This window comes from Rattus norvegicus, chromosome 2 (assembly GCF_036323735.1).
Source record: "Rattus norvegicus strain BN/NHsdMcwi chromosome 2, GRCr8, whole genome shotgun sequence".
Taxonomy (NCBI): domain Eukaryota; kingdom Metazoa; phylum Chordata; class Mammalia; order Rodentia; family Muridae; genus Rattus; species Rattus norvegicus.
This window is the reverse complement of record NC_086020.1, coordinates 65778039-65791007: the sequence shown is the minus strand read 5'-3', so window position 1 is coordinate 65791007 and position 12969 is coordinate 65778039. Positions and strand designations below refer to the sequence as shown.

Sequence of the window (12969 nt, the reverse complement as noted above, 5' to 3'; positions counted from 1 at the left end):
TTTGATAGAATTGAAAGAGTTAAATTCGATTTTGGAAGATTGAGACATACAGAGGTGAGTTGAATGAAAATAGAAATAAAAAACATAAATATTTTGACCGTGTAATTACTTGACTCAATATCTATAAATTTTAAAAGTCTTGTGGTTACATGTTCTTCTTAGAGGTTTAGTTCAAAAGCTTTAAAACTTAGCTGTTACATATTGTAAATATTTATTTCACTTCTTTGAGGTAGGAGTGGGTGGCAGGTTGGAAAACCACACTCATCAAGGGAGGGGTGAGGGAATAGGGGGTTTGTGGAGGGGAAACTGAAAAGGGGGATGACATTTGAAATGAAAATAAATAAAATAACCAATTAAAATGAGAAACATATTTACTACATATAAGTCTTCTTCAAATATTGGCATAATAATGTGATAGTACTAAAAATTGGGACCAAACTATTTTTCTTTTTTCTTTTTCTTTTTTTCAGAGTTGGGGACCGAACCCAGGGCCTTGCGCTTGCTAGGCAAGTGCTCTACCACTGAGCTAAATCTCCAACCCCTATTTTTCTTAATATAGTTCTTTATACTTCTAAAAAGATTTTACTCCTTGAGGAGGTATAAATCATAAAATTCTCATTTGTTTATTTTTACTTTTCTGCATGCCAAACGTACTTACCAGACCCTGGCCATCTTCTTGGATTCCACTAGCATTCGAACTGTAAAACATTTTTTTTCTTTTTATAAATTACTGGGTATTGATTCTTCCACACAGCATCAAAAAATGAACTAAGTCAAAAAAGAAGGAACCTAATGCATTGGTATTTCTCCATAAGTATGCCAGTACTTGGCATCATTAACATTTCTTACTTGTCTACATGACCTTCCTTATACACTATACTATAAGTATGTGTAATGTAGAAATATTAAAAGGTTTTGTCATTCACTTTCTTTAGGTTATGCATCATCTCCAAGTCATTTTTACAGTGAAAGTGCTACCTTCTTCTCTTTTCTTTTTTTTTTTTTTCTTCTTTTTTTTTTTCCGGAGCTGGGGACCGAACCCAGGGCCTTGCGCTTCCTAGGCAACCGCTCTACCGCTGAGCTAAATCCCCAACCCCAAAGTGCTACCTTCTTAACACAGAGGATGATTCCTTTCCTTAGAACCTGTTGGCCTGGCATTCACATATTTTCATGACATAAATGTATCTCAGGGATGTAGAGGTTTATAATCAAGATCTCCAAATTATAAATTAGTCTGTGTTTCAAGTTGACCTATATTTAGGTTCAAGCACTAGTATCTGAAACTTAAAATTAGACAAGGAGAGAGTGAAAATCAGAAAAATGAAATATGTTACCTTATATAACATTATTGACAGTTGCTCAAATGTCTTACTAAGACATTAAAATATGGAGTGTTTTAATCAAGAAATCACCTTTGAAGAGTACAGCATATGTAGCAGTGTGATTCCATTGCCTACAACCCTTTACTATGGGAACTAAGATAAGAACTACATGGAGAAATCAGGAGTAGGCAGAAGTAAAATTGACTTCAGAAAATTAATGGACACATGCTTTCATCATAATTTTTAAAACATATTAGAGAAATTTTGAGTTGGAGAAATAAATCATTAGGCATGAATTACATGGTAATGTATATCATTCATTTCTCTGTGAATGAATCAAAGATTTTTCAACAATAAACTAGATTGACACTGAGACGGATGTAGTCTACAAAGAACTATTAATTGCAAGAATGAAGGAGACAGAATACCTATCGACAGGAAAGTAAATTGGTGGAGTTCTTTCTTGCATGTCATTTTGTTTTGTATTTTGTCCTTATTTATATCCAGTTTGTTTTGATTTTTAGATATTTTTGAGAGGAAAAGGGGAAGAGAATAAGAAAAAGACAAAAGGAAATGGGAGAAACAAAAGACACAGAGACAGAAAGACAGACAGACACACACACAGAGGGAAAGAGAGAGAGAGAGAGAGAGAGAGAGAGAGAGAGAGAGAGAGAGAGGGAGAACAAGCATCAAAGTGCAAGAACATCAAATTTTAAGTGGACAGCATTAATCATGGATTTCCGAAGAGTAAAGAGAGATGATAAAAATATAAAAAATACTTTAAAACTAAAACACATGAAAATATACAGTGTCCAAATGCTAAAACATTTCTCAGTATAATATGCCACATAACTAAATTAAGATATGATAATTTGTGATGGGAAGTTGCATGAAGGCTTGGGATAACATTCTCTATTGAAACCTTAAAAACTGAATAATGGTAGCCCAAAGTATATAGTGGAATTTCTCTGAAACAAAGCAGGGCATCTAAGACACTGTACTCAGTTACAGGTTCTGAGTTTGAGATGCCTATTTGACTTTCAAAGCTGTTGTGAACGAGTGTACAGAGATGAGTAATCAACTCCACACATATATTTGAGTCATGTGGTGAATGAACACAATAAGAGGTCTTATTATATTCTGTGTATAGGGTATTCATTTAAATCAGCACAGAGAATATATTAAACAGTGTTTTGCCCCATGAAAGCCCTCAGACTTTATTGCAGGGAGACTGATTTCTAAAAGGGACATCACTTATGTCAAAAATATTAGAAACCACAGCTAGAGAGATGTTTTTGTAGATAAGAACATATGTTCTTTTTATTTCTATTAATTTGTTTATTAACTATTACACTCTAATCACAGCCCTTCTCTCCCTTCCCAGTCCTATCCTTACAAACCCTTCCCACCACTACCCTTTCCCCTTCTCCTCAGAGAAGCTAAACCCCTTGGGTACTGCCCTGCTTTGGAAAACCCAGCCGCAGAAGGAGTGAGTATGCCCTTACCTACTGAGGCACAACCAGGCAACCCAGGTAAGGGAATAGGATCCAGTAGCAAGAAATAGAATCAGACACAGCCCCTACACTGATTGTTAGGTGACCAACATGCAGACAAAGATGATTACCTGAAAGAAACCTTTAGGGTGTCTAGGTCCAAACCCTGAATGCTCTTTGGTTGGTGATTCAATCTCTGTGAACCCCCTTAAGTCGAGTTACTTTGATACTGTAAGTCTTCTTGTGGTGTTTTTGACCCATCCACCTTCCTCAATTCTATTCCCAACTCATCTGCAAGTTTCCCTGAGCACTGCCTGATATTTGGTTGTGAGTTGTTGAATCTGTTTCCATCCAATGCTGGATGAATCCTCTCAGGTGCCTATGTTAGGCTCCTATCTGCAAGTATAGCAGAGTATCATTAATAGTGTAGGAACTTTGCTCTCTTACATATGATGGTTTTTGAGTTGGGCCATATTGGAATTCTGTCTAAATTCCATGCCCACAGCTACCTGGCAACAGCCAGGTACGCTTTGCCCCACAATTACCTGGCAAGAGTCAAGTATGCCTGACTCACTATAAAAGAGGGTGCTTGCCCCCTCCTCATCCTTTTTGCTCTCTTACATCTTGCTCTTGCCCTCTTGCCCTCTTGCCCTCTTGCCCTCTTGCCTTCTTGCCCTCTTGCCCTCTTCCCCTCTTCTTCTCTTCCCCTCTTCCAGGTTGTCCCTTCTCTCCCTATTTCCCTCCCCACTTCTCTCCACATGCTTATGGCCTGCCTCTATTCCTCTTATTTCTACTCTTCTTCTATCATTAAACCTTTCCATGAGGAACTATGTTGGCCCATTGTGGTTTTTTCTGGAAGCGAGCCAAGATTTCTACCTCAACAGGCCAAACATTGACCAGTCCTTCAATCTCTGCTCCATCTTTATCCTTGTTCATCTCAGAGGCATGACAAGTTTTAGGTTGAAGGCCTATGCTCTTGTAGTTGATAATTGTTTGGGCTTAGTAGCCATGTCATATGACTCAAAAGTACCAAAACTTCTGTACCAGGGTACTAAGAAACATTTTCTTGCCTTTATGGGAACTGTCAACCTATGAACATACTCACATATAGATATATACTCTTATTCTTTAAAATCATTAAGAAAAGTATGAAGCTAAGGTAAAATTGAAACCTTGAACATATTATCTAAAAGCTAGTTGATAATATACATTAGAATCAGTCACAGAATAATATAAATGAGAAAAAAATCCAACATCATTAATAGTTTATTTTATCAAGAGATATTAGTGGTTGTTCATATCTTGATTAACTCTAAATGCTATATTCATGATCAGCTGTTAAAATTCCTTCTACCATCTACAAAGTTTAACCAAGACATATGAGAAAAACATTGGAGTTCTCCAGAATCTAAATTCATATACTATGTTGTATCATCAAGAAGTTGTGAAAAGTGTACATAAATAATTCATCATTGAAACTTGACGATAGGCTAAATTTTGTTTTGCTACAATATAATATTCTTCATTTATTCTTAATTTGTTGTTGCCTAAATTTCACAAAAACAATGATAGCTGACATCTTAAATTCAATTAGGAAATATCCTGAGAGAAGTATAGGCAATACATAACTTTTTAGAGAAAGAATCAATGTTCTCTAGAGATTAGATCTGTATAACTTATCTAAACCCAAGTGATCATTTCTAAATTCATGTATGTACAAGCAACACTACATCAAATCAACAGGTTGTATATATATATATATATATATATATATATATGTACATATGTATATATGTACATATATATATATGAATGTTTGTATATCAATAATAATTGTGAAGGTCATAAAGTTTTAAGGAGATATATAAAGGACATAGTAGAGTAGAAATGATATACATACTATATTTACATATGAATCTCTCAAGCATAATAAAATATGAAATAAAGTGAAGTTAAATTATTTTAAATATTCTAAAATATTATTTGGTCTTAGTAAAAAATTAGGAGAGGAAATTCTGAAAATGAAATAAGCGGTATGGAACAATTACAAATGCCCACGTTTCAGGAAAAAATGTCAAATTATAAGTCATGTTAGTCTTCAGAACTTTGCAGTTAAACTATAAGTTCTCCAATCTACCTGCTGCCCCCCACACCCACACACACTTACAGAAAAACAAACACAGGTATACATGCATTTCTTATTTTGGGTAGAAAGTTTCATAAGGACATGATTGAATTATTTCTAATTAATAAAACACCTATCTTATGATCTTTGTTTTTAACATTTTCATGACTTTATTTCCAAAGGTGCAGGCGTATTCTATATTGTTAGAAGTAATTTATTGACTGACAGGGTATTCAGTTATGCAATATTTCCAATATCATAAGAGGAATGACTAAACTTAGGGATGTAAAGTTTAATGGCATCTTTAAGCTAGCATAATTTACTCTGCTTCCAAATAAACTAAAGGTCACCCTCTGACCATAGCCCTTGAAGCCACAGAAAATAGTCAGGAAACTAGGTCACTGGAAGCATGGAGGACACCAGGAGAAAACAACCTCCTGAGACAACTAAGCAAGGCTCATACAGATTCAAAGAGACTGAAGTGGCTAGCACTCGGCCTGCATGAATCTACAGTAGGTCATCGGCATTTGTGTTATCATGGTTAGTTGGAAATTTGTGGGACTGATGATAATAGGATCTTGTTGATCTCAGACTATGTTGCCACCTCTTGAGATACTTTTCATCTAATTGGAATGCTTGAATCAGCCTTAACATGAGCACTTTGCACTTGGCGTACTATATCTTATTTTTATTTTATTTTATTAATTTAATTTTTGACTCATCTCTTGGATGATTGATGTTTTATTGAGGAGGAAATAGAGGAGAAGTGGGTCTGGAAGAGAGGTGAACTGAGGATGAGCGGGGAGGAATGGAGAGAAGAAAAATTGTGTTCTGGATATATTGTATGAAAAAATAATATACATTCCATATACAGTTAGCATGATTGAAAATAGGAATAATAGAATGTGAGTTCTAATAAACTACAACTGTCTGGTGCACATCTTTAAGAAACATTTTTACAGTGCTGCTTCTTTAGCATGAATATAAACATTGTTTAAAAAATAATCCTTTCCTGCACATTTGTTATCCAGGAACAAGCCTGGGAGAAATTTCTGTGGCCTCAACTAATACTCTAGAGAAGGCAAACTGTGACAAAGAAAAATATAGTTACTATTTGGATTATAAAGTAGTAGATAAATAAAGTGGTGAAAGTAAATACTGTACATAATACTGTATAGTAATGTGAAGCATACATGATATAATTGTGGGAGGAAACTTCTATGAAGAATGTCAAGTAGACTGTATCATCTCATGCAAAATGTGTTGAAGATACCAAGAAAAATCATACACTGTCATACCTAATAATGAAAAGCAACTGCTAATCGTGAGATTTGCAGTGGGAACAAAATAACAGAAGTTAATTCATATGGATTGGAAATCATATGGCATAGATTGTATGAAATATTCCATAGGTGTTTGTTTGTATGAGTAATCAAAAATAATAGAGAATTTTATGAGCCAAGTGGTAGTGTTGCATTTTTTCCATCTTTATTAAATTGGGTATTTCTTATTTACATTTCAAATGTTATTCCCTTTCCCGGCTTCCATGCCAACATCCACCTAAACCCTCCCCCTCCTGTTCTATATGGGTGTTCGCCTCCCAATACTCCCTCTATTACCGTCCTCCTCCCAAGAATCACATTCAGTGGGAGTCCAGCCATTGGCAGGAGCAAGGGCTTCCCAATCCACTGGTGCTCTTACTAGGCTATTCATTGCTACCTATGCAGTTGGAGCCCAGGGCCAGTCCATGTGTAGTCTTTGGTTAGTGGCTTAGGACCTGGAAGCTCTGGTTGGTTGGCCTTGTTCATATGGAGCCTCAAGCTCCTTCAGCTCTTTCAGTCCTTTCTCTGATTCCTTTAACAGGGATCGCATTCTCAGTTCAAGTGATTTGCTGATGGCATTTGCCTATGTATTTGCCCTACTCTGGCTGTATCTCTCAGGAGAGATACATCCAGTTCCTGTCAGCCTGCACTTCTTTATTTCATCCATCTTATCTACATTGGTGGATGTATATGTATGGGCCACATGTCGGGCAGGCTCTGAATGGACGTTCCTTCAGGCTCTGTTCTAAATTTTGCCTCTCTATCCCGTCCCAAGGGTATCTTGTTCCCCTTTTAAAAAACGAGTGAAGCACCCACATTTTGGTCATCCTTCTTGAGTTTCGTATGTTATATTCATCTAGGGTAATGTGAGCATTTGGGCTAATATGCACTTATAAGTGAGTGAATACCACACGTGTTTTTCTGTGGTTGTGTTACCTCACTAAGGATATTTTCCAGCTCCATTCATTTGCCTATGATTTTCATAAAGTCATTGTTTTTGATAGCTGAGTAGTATTCAATTGTGTAGATGTAGCATATTTTCTGTATTCATTCCTATGTTGAAGGGCATCTGGGTTCTTTCCAGCTTCAGGCTATTATAAATAAGGCTGCGATGAACATAGTGGAGCATGTGTCTTTGTTGTATGTTGGAGCATCTTTTGGGTATATGCCCAAGAGAGGTATAGCTGGGTCCTCAGGTAGTTCAATGTCCAATTTTTTGAGGAACCTCCAGACTGATTTCCAGAATGGTTGTACCAGTCTGCAATCCCACCAACAATGGAGGAGTGTTCCTCTTTCTCCACATCCTCGCCAGCATCTGCTGTCGCCAGAGTTTTTGATCTTAGCCATTCTCACTGGTGTGAAGTGGAATCTGAGGGTTGTTTTGATTTGCATTTCCCTTATCACTAAAGATGTTGAACATTTCTTTAGGTGCTTCTCAGCCGTTCAATATTCCTCATCTGTGAATTCTTTGTTTAGCTCTGAACCCCATTTTTAACATTTGTCTCCTTGAAGTCTAAATTCATGAGTTCTCTGTATATTTTGGATATAAGCCCTCTATCAGTTGTAGGATTGTTAAAGAACTTTTCCCAATCCATTGCTTGCTGTTTTGTCCTAATGAGAGTGTTCTTTGCCTTACAGAAGTTTTGTAGTTTTATGAGATCCCATTTGTAGATTCTTGATCTTTGAACATAAGCCACTGATATTTTGTTCAGGAAATTTTCTCCAGTGCCCATGTGTTCCAGATTCTTCCCCACTTTTTCTTCTATTAGTTTGAATGTATCTGATTTGATGTGGTGGTCCTTTATCCACTTGGACTTAAGCTTTGTACAGGGTGATAAGAATGGATCGATCTGCATTCTTCTACATGCTGACCTCCAGTTGAACCAGCACCATTTTCGGACAGTCTTTTTCCATTAGATATATGCTTTCTCCTGTTTCTTTCTGCAGACATTCAGAGCTACTAGTTTTCCTCTTAGAACAGCTTTCATTGTGTTCCATAAGTTTCGGTATGTTGTGCCTTCATTTTCAATAAATTTAAGAAGTCTTTAAATTTCTTTCTTTATTTCTTCCTTTACCAGGTTATCATTTAGTAGAGCATTGTTCAACTTCATTTTACATGTGGGCATTCTTTCCTTATTGTTATTGAAGACCAGCTTTAGCCTGTGGTGGTCTGATAGGATGCATGGGATTCTTTCTATCTTTCTATATCTGTTGAGTCCTGTTTTGTTCCCGATTATGTGGTCAATTTTGGAGAAAGTACCATGAGGTGGTGAGAAGGAGGTATATCCTTTTATTTTAGGATAGAATGTTCTATAAATATATGTTAAGTCCATTTGGTTCATGACTTCTGTTAGTCTGAATATGTTTCTGTTTAATTTCTGTTTCCATGATCTGTCCATTGATAAGAGTGGGGTGTTGAAATCTCCTACCTTGTTTTTAAGTTTTTTTTTTAAATTTATTTAATACTTAATAATGATTCTTTGGTTTCCGGGCAAACATCCCCCTCCCCCCTCCCCTTCCTTATGGGTATTCCCCTCCCAACCCTCCCCCCATTGCTGCCCTCCCCCCAACAGTCTAGTTCACTGGGGGTTCAGTCTTAGCAGGACCCAGGGCTTCCCCTTCCACTGGTGCTCTTACTAGGATATTCATTGCTACCTATGAGGTCAGAGTCTAGGGTCAGTCCATGTATAGTCTTTAGGTAGTGGCTTAGTCCCTGGAAGCTCTGGTTGCTTGGCATTGTTGTACATATGGGGTCTCGAGCCCCTTCAAGCTCTTCCAGTTCTTTCTCTGATTCCTTCAACGGGGGTCCTATTCTCAGTACAGTGGTTTGCTGCTGGCATTCGCCTCTGTATTTGCTGTATTCTGGCTGTGTCTCTCAGGAGCGATCTACATCCAGCTCCTACTATTTTTGTGTGAAGTGCTATGTGTGCTTTGAGCTTTAGTTAGGTGCTTTGAACTTTAGTAAGCTTTTAGTAGGTGTCCTTGTATTTGGAGCATAGCTGTTTAGGATTGAGAATTCATCTTGGTGGATTTTTCCTTTGATGATAATGAAGTGTCCTTCCTTATCTTTTATGATGAATTTTGGTTGAAAATCGATTTTGTTCTATATTAGAATGGCTACCTCAGCTTGCTTCTTCAGACCATTTGCTTGGAAAGTTTTTTTCCAGCCTTTTACTCTGAGGTGTCTGTCTTTTTCTCTGAGGTGTGTTTCCTTTGGGCAGCAAAATGCTGTGACCTCATTAAGTATCCAGTTTGTTAATCTGTGTCTTTTTAATGGAGAATTGAGTCAATTGATATTGAGAGATATTAAGGAATAGTGGTTGTTTTTTCCTGTTATCTTCGTATTTGGAGGTGAGATTATGTTTGTATGCCTTTCTTTTCCCTGTTTTGTTGCAAAATGATTAGTTTCTTGCTATTTCTAGGGTGTAGCTTGCTCCTTGTGTTGGGGTTTACAATTTATTATCCTTTGTAGGGCTGGATATGTAGAAAGATATTGTGTTAATTTGGTTTTGTCATGGAATATCTTTGTTTCTCCATCAGTGTTGAGAGTTTTGCTGGATACAGTAAACTGGTCTGGCATTTGTGTTCTCTTAGGGTCTGTATGATGTCTGTCCAGCATCTTCTGGCTTTCATAGACTTTGGTGAGAAGTATGGTGTAATTCCGATATTTCTGCCTTTATATGTTACTTGACCTTTTTCCCTTACTGCTTTTAATATTCTTTCTTTGTTTTGTGCATTTGGTTATTTGACTATTAGGTGACAGGAGGAGTTTATTTTCTGGTCCAATCAATTTGGATTTCTGTAGACTTCTCCTATATTTATGGGCATCTCTTTCTTTAGTTCAGGGAAGTTTTCTTCTATGATATTGTTGAAGATATTTACTGGTTCTTTGAGTTGGGCATCTTCACTCTCTTCTATACCTATTATCCTTAGGTTTGATCTTCTCATTGTATTTCCGAATTTCCTGTATGTTTTGCGCCCGCAGCTTTTTCTGCTTTACATTATCTTTGACAGTTGTGTCAATGATTTCTATGGAATCTTCTGCTCCTTCTATCTCTTGTATTCTTTTGGTGATGCTTGTATCTATGGGTCCTTGTCTCTTCCTTTGGTTTTCTATAAACAGGGCTGTCTCCCTTTACACTTTATTGTTTCTGTTTCCATTTTCAATTCCTTCACCTGTTTGATTATGTTTTCCTGTAATTCTTTCACGGATTTTTTTAATTTCCTCTCTAAGGGCTTCTAATGTTTACTTGTTTTTTTCCTGAATTTCTCTAAAGGTGTTCTTTATCTCTTGCTTAACGTCCTCCATCATCATGATCAAATGTGATTTTAAATCTAGATCTTGCTTTTCTGGTGTGTTTGGATATTCAGTGTTTGCTTTGATGGGAAAATTGAGCTCCGGTCATGCGATGTATTCTTGTTTTCTGTTGCTTGGGTTCCTGTGCTTGCCTCTTGCCATTAGGTTGTCTCTGGTGTTACCTTTTTCTGCTGTTTCTAGCAGTGACTTTATTGTCCCATAAGTCTGTGTGTCAGGACTATTTTGGGCCTGTTTTTCTGTTTTCTTTCAGCCCGTTATGGGAACAGAATGTTCTGCTTTCAGCCGTGTAGTCATTCCTGTCTATTGGCTTTCAGCTGTTCCTGTGGGCGTGTGTCCTGAGTCCACCAGGAAGGTCACTTGCAACAGAAAAGTTATTATTACCTCTGGTCTTGGGCCTGAAGTCGCTGCTCAGGACTGGATTTCAGGTCTTTTTGAGGGCAGCAAACAGAAGGCCCTGCCCCTCCTTCTCTGGGGTCCCTGTCACAGGGCGCCCAGGTGGCGCTAGGCTCTTTCCTCTAGAGTCAGAAATGTGGGCAGAGAATTGTCTCTTCTGTTTCACAGGTGTGTCTGCCCCTCTGAAGTTCTAGCTCTCCCTCCCACAGGATTTGGATTCAGGGAACTGTTTGACAAGGCCCTTTCAGATCCGGGTTCAGTCTGGACCGCAGGTCTCCTGCAGCTTGAGTGCCCCTATCTTCCTGTTCCCAGAGGTCCTATACAGTTTCTTTTGGGCCAGAGATATGGGCAAAGGTAGGAAGGATTGGCACTCTCCTGCCCTGCAGTCTCAGGAGTGCCCACACATCTGGGCGATGGGCTCGCTCTCCCACAAGTTTGGGAGCAGGGAGCTGTGGGCCAGGATCAGTGAGGTTCGGGCGCCAGCTAGAAACCAGAAGTGTCTAGTCTTAGAGGAATTTTGCCTTTGTGTGTTCTGAGTCTACCAGGCAGGTCACTTGGAGTGGAAAATTTGGTTTTACCTTGGTCTTGGGCATGAAGTTGCTCCTCAGTACTGGGTTTCAATTCTCTGTGAGGGCAGCAACCAGAAGTGGTGTTGAATGCTTTTAATCACTGCATTTAGGAGGCAGAGTCAAGGAGATCTCTGTGAGTTGGAGTCCAGCCTGGTCTACAGACTAAGTTCAATGCTACACAGCACAACTATGTCTCAAAGGGGGTGCAGGGATGATTTAACAAAAGAGCAAAAGTATAGTTTAAGTTTCAAATACATCTACAGTTCTCTATTTGAAGTGTCATTGAAATATGCTTGATTGAATATCAGAGTCAACTTGTATAAAACTGATCCTGCAATCAAGGTGGTAGATAATGATGGTCAACAATGAAATGCAAGCAGTAAAATAGGTCAAAATACTCAAAACTGGAGCAAGGTCTTGAAGATACAGTTAATGTCTTTTGTACAAATTGGAGATTGAAGAGAATACTTTATTAAGAAGCATGTTTTACGTAGTTTTTAGGAGTCCTAATGCTAAATCCTTTATGAAGTTTAATAACATATGGTAAAAAAAAAAAAGCAACAAAAACCAAATTAAAACTAAAACCAAAAAACAAACAAATGAACAAAACCTGTGCCTTTTTAGCAGAGTTTCTTTTTATTGTTTCAGGCAACACTGTGATTGAAGAAACAAGATACAATTTGAGAGGCAATATTCTAAAGTCTAATATCATAGATATTTTGATTTAAAAATATAATGGTAACACTGAATAAAATTTATCGATGGGAAAATCTTAGATGTATTTTCTCTTCATAATAGATTAACTAATATTTATAAATGCTAAAGTTTGTCAATTTTTTCCTGTATTATGTGAACCTGATGAACACACATTTTTCAGCTGATGTCATTTACATATGTGTGAAGTATCATGATACAGAGGTTAATTAACAGTATATTTCATAACTGAGTAAAATTCCACATATCTCAAGAAATCATTTTCTGTTACCTAATAACACCTTTGAAACCTTAAAAATATTTTAATATGATATGATAAAACTATGTTTTTATAATGTAAACAAGACTTTATCATAAATTAAATTAATACTCATGTGTTTCCATTATCTTGAGTGTAAATTGGAATCAAATATCTGGGTTTGTAGAGAAGATTTAGATTTTCTCGCAAACCATTTATAGGGTGAAAAAACAGTCTGCAAAACAGATAGGAGGAAAGGGAGTGTTCTTGAGCTTTGTGAAGTAGTTAGATAGTGAAAGAATTGTCTTACTTAATTTTATAAGTCTTTTTCATGTTTATAATTCATTTCTCTCCCAGGAAGAGTAAGACAGATGTAAATTAATTCATTGCATAATACAAGAATAGGCAGTAATAAAATAGTGGCATTTTCCAAATTGGCAGTATAAGAATTTTTAAAAGAACATGAATATTATTT

General features: G+C 37.1%; 1 long non-coding RNA gene across 1 annotated transcript; it reads left to right on the top strand.

Moving 5' to 3' along the window:
• Positions 1-340: 340 nt before the first annotated feature.
• On the top strand, positions 341-12312 carry LOC134485854 (uncharacterized). Its single transcript, XR_010064131.1, has 2 exons — positions 341-2854; positions 12191-12312. It is a non-coding gene; the product is annotated as an uncharacterized LOC134485854 (long non-coding RNA).
• The last annotated feature ends 657 nt before the right edge of the window (positions 12313-12969 follow it).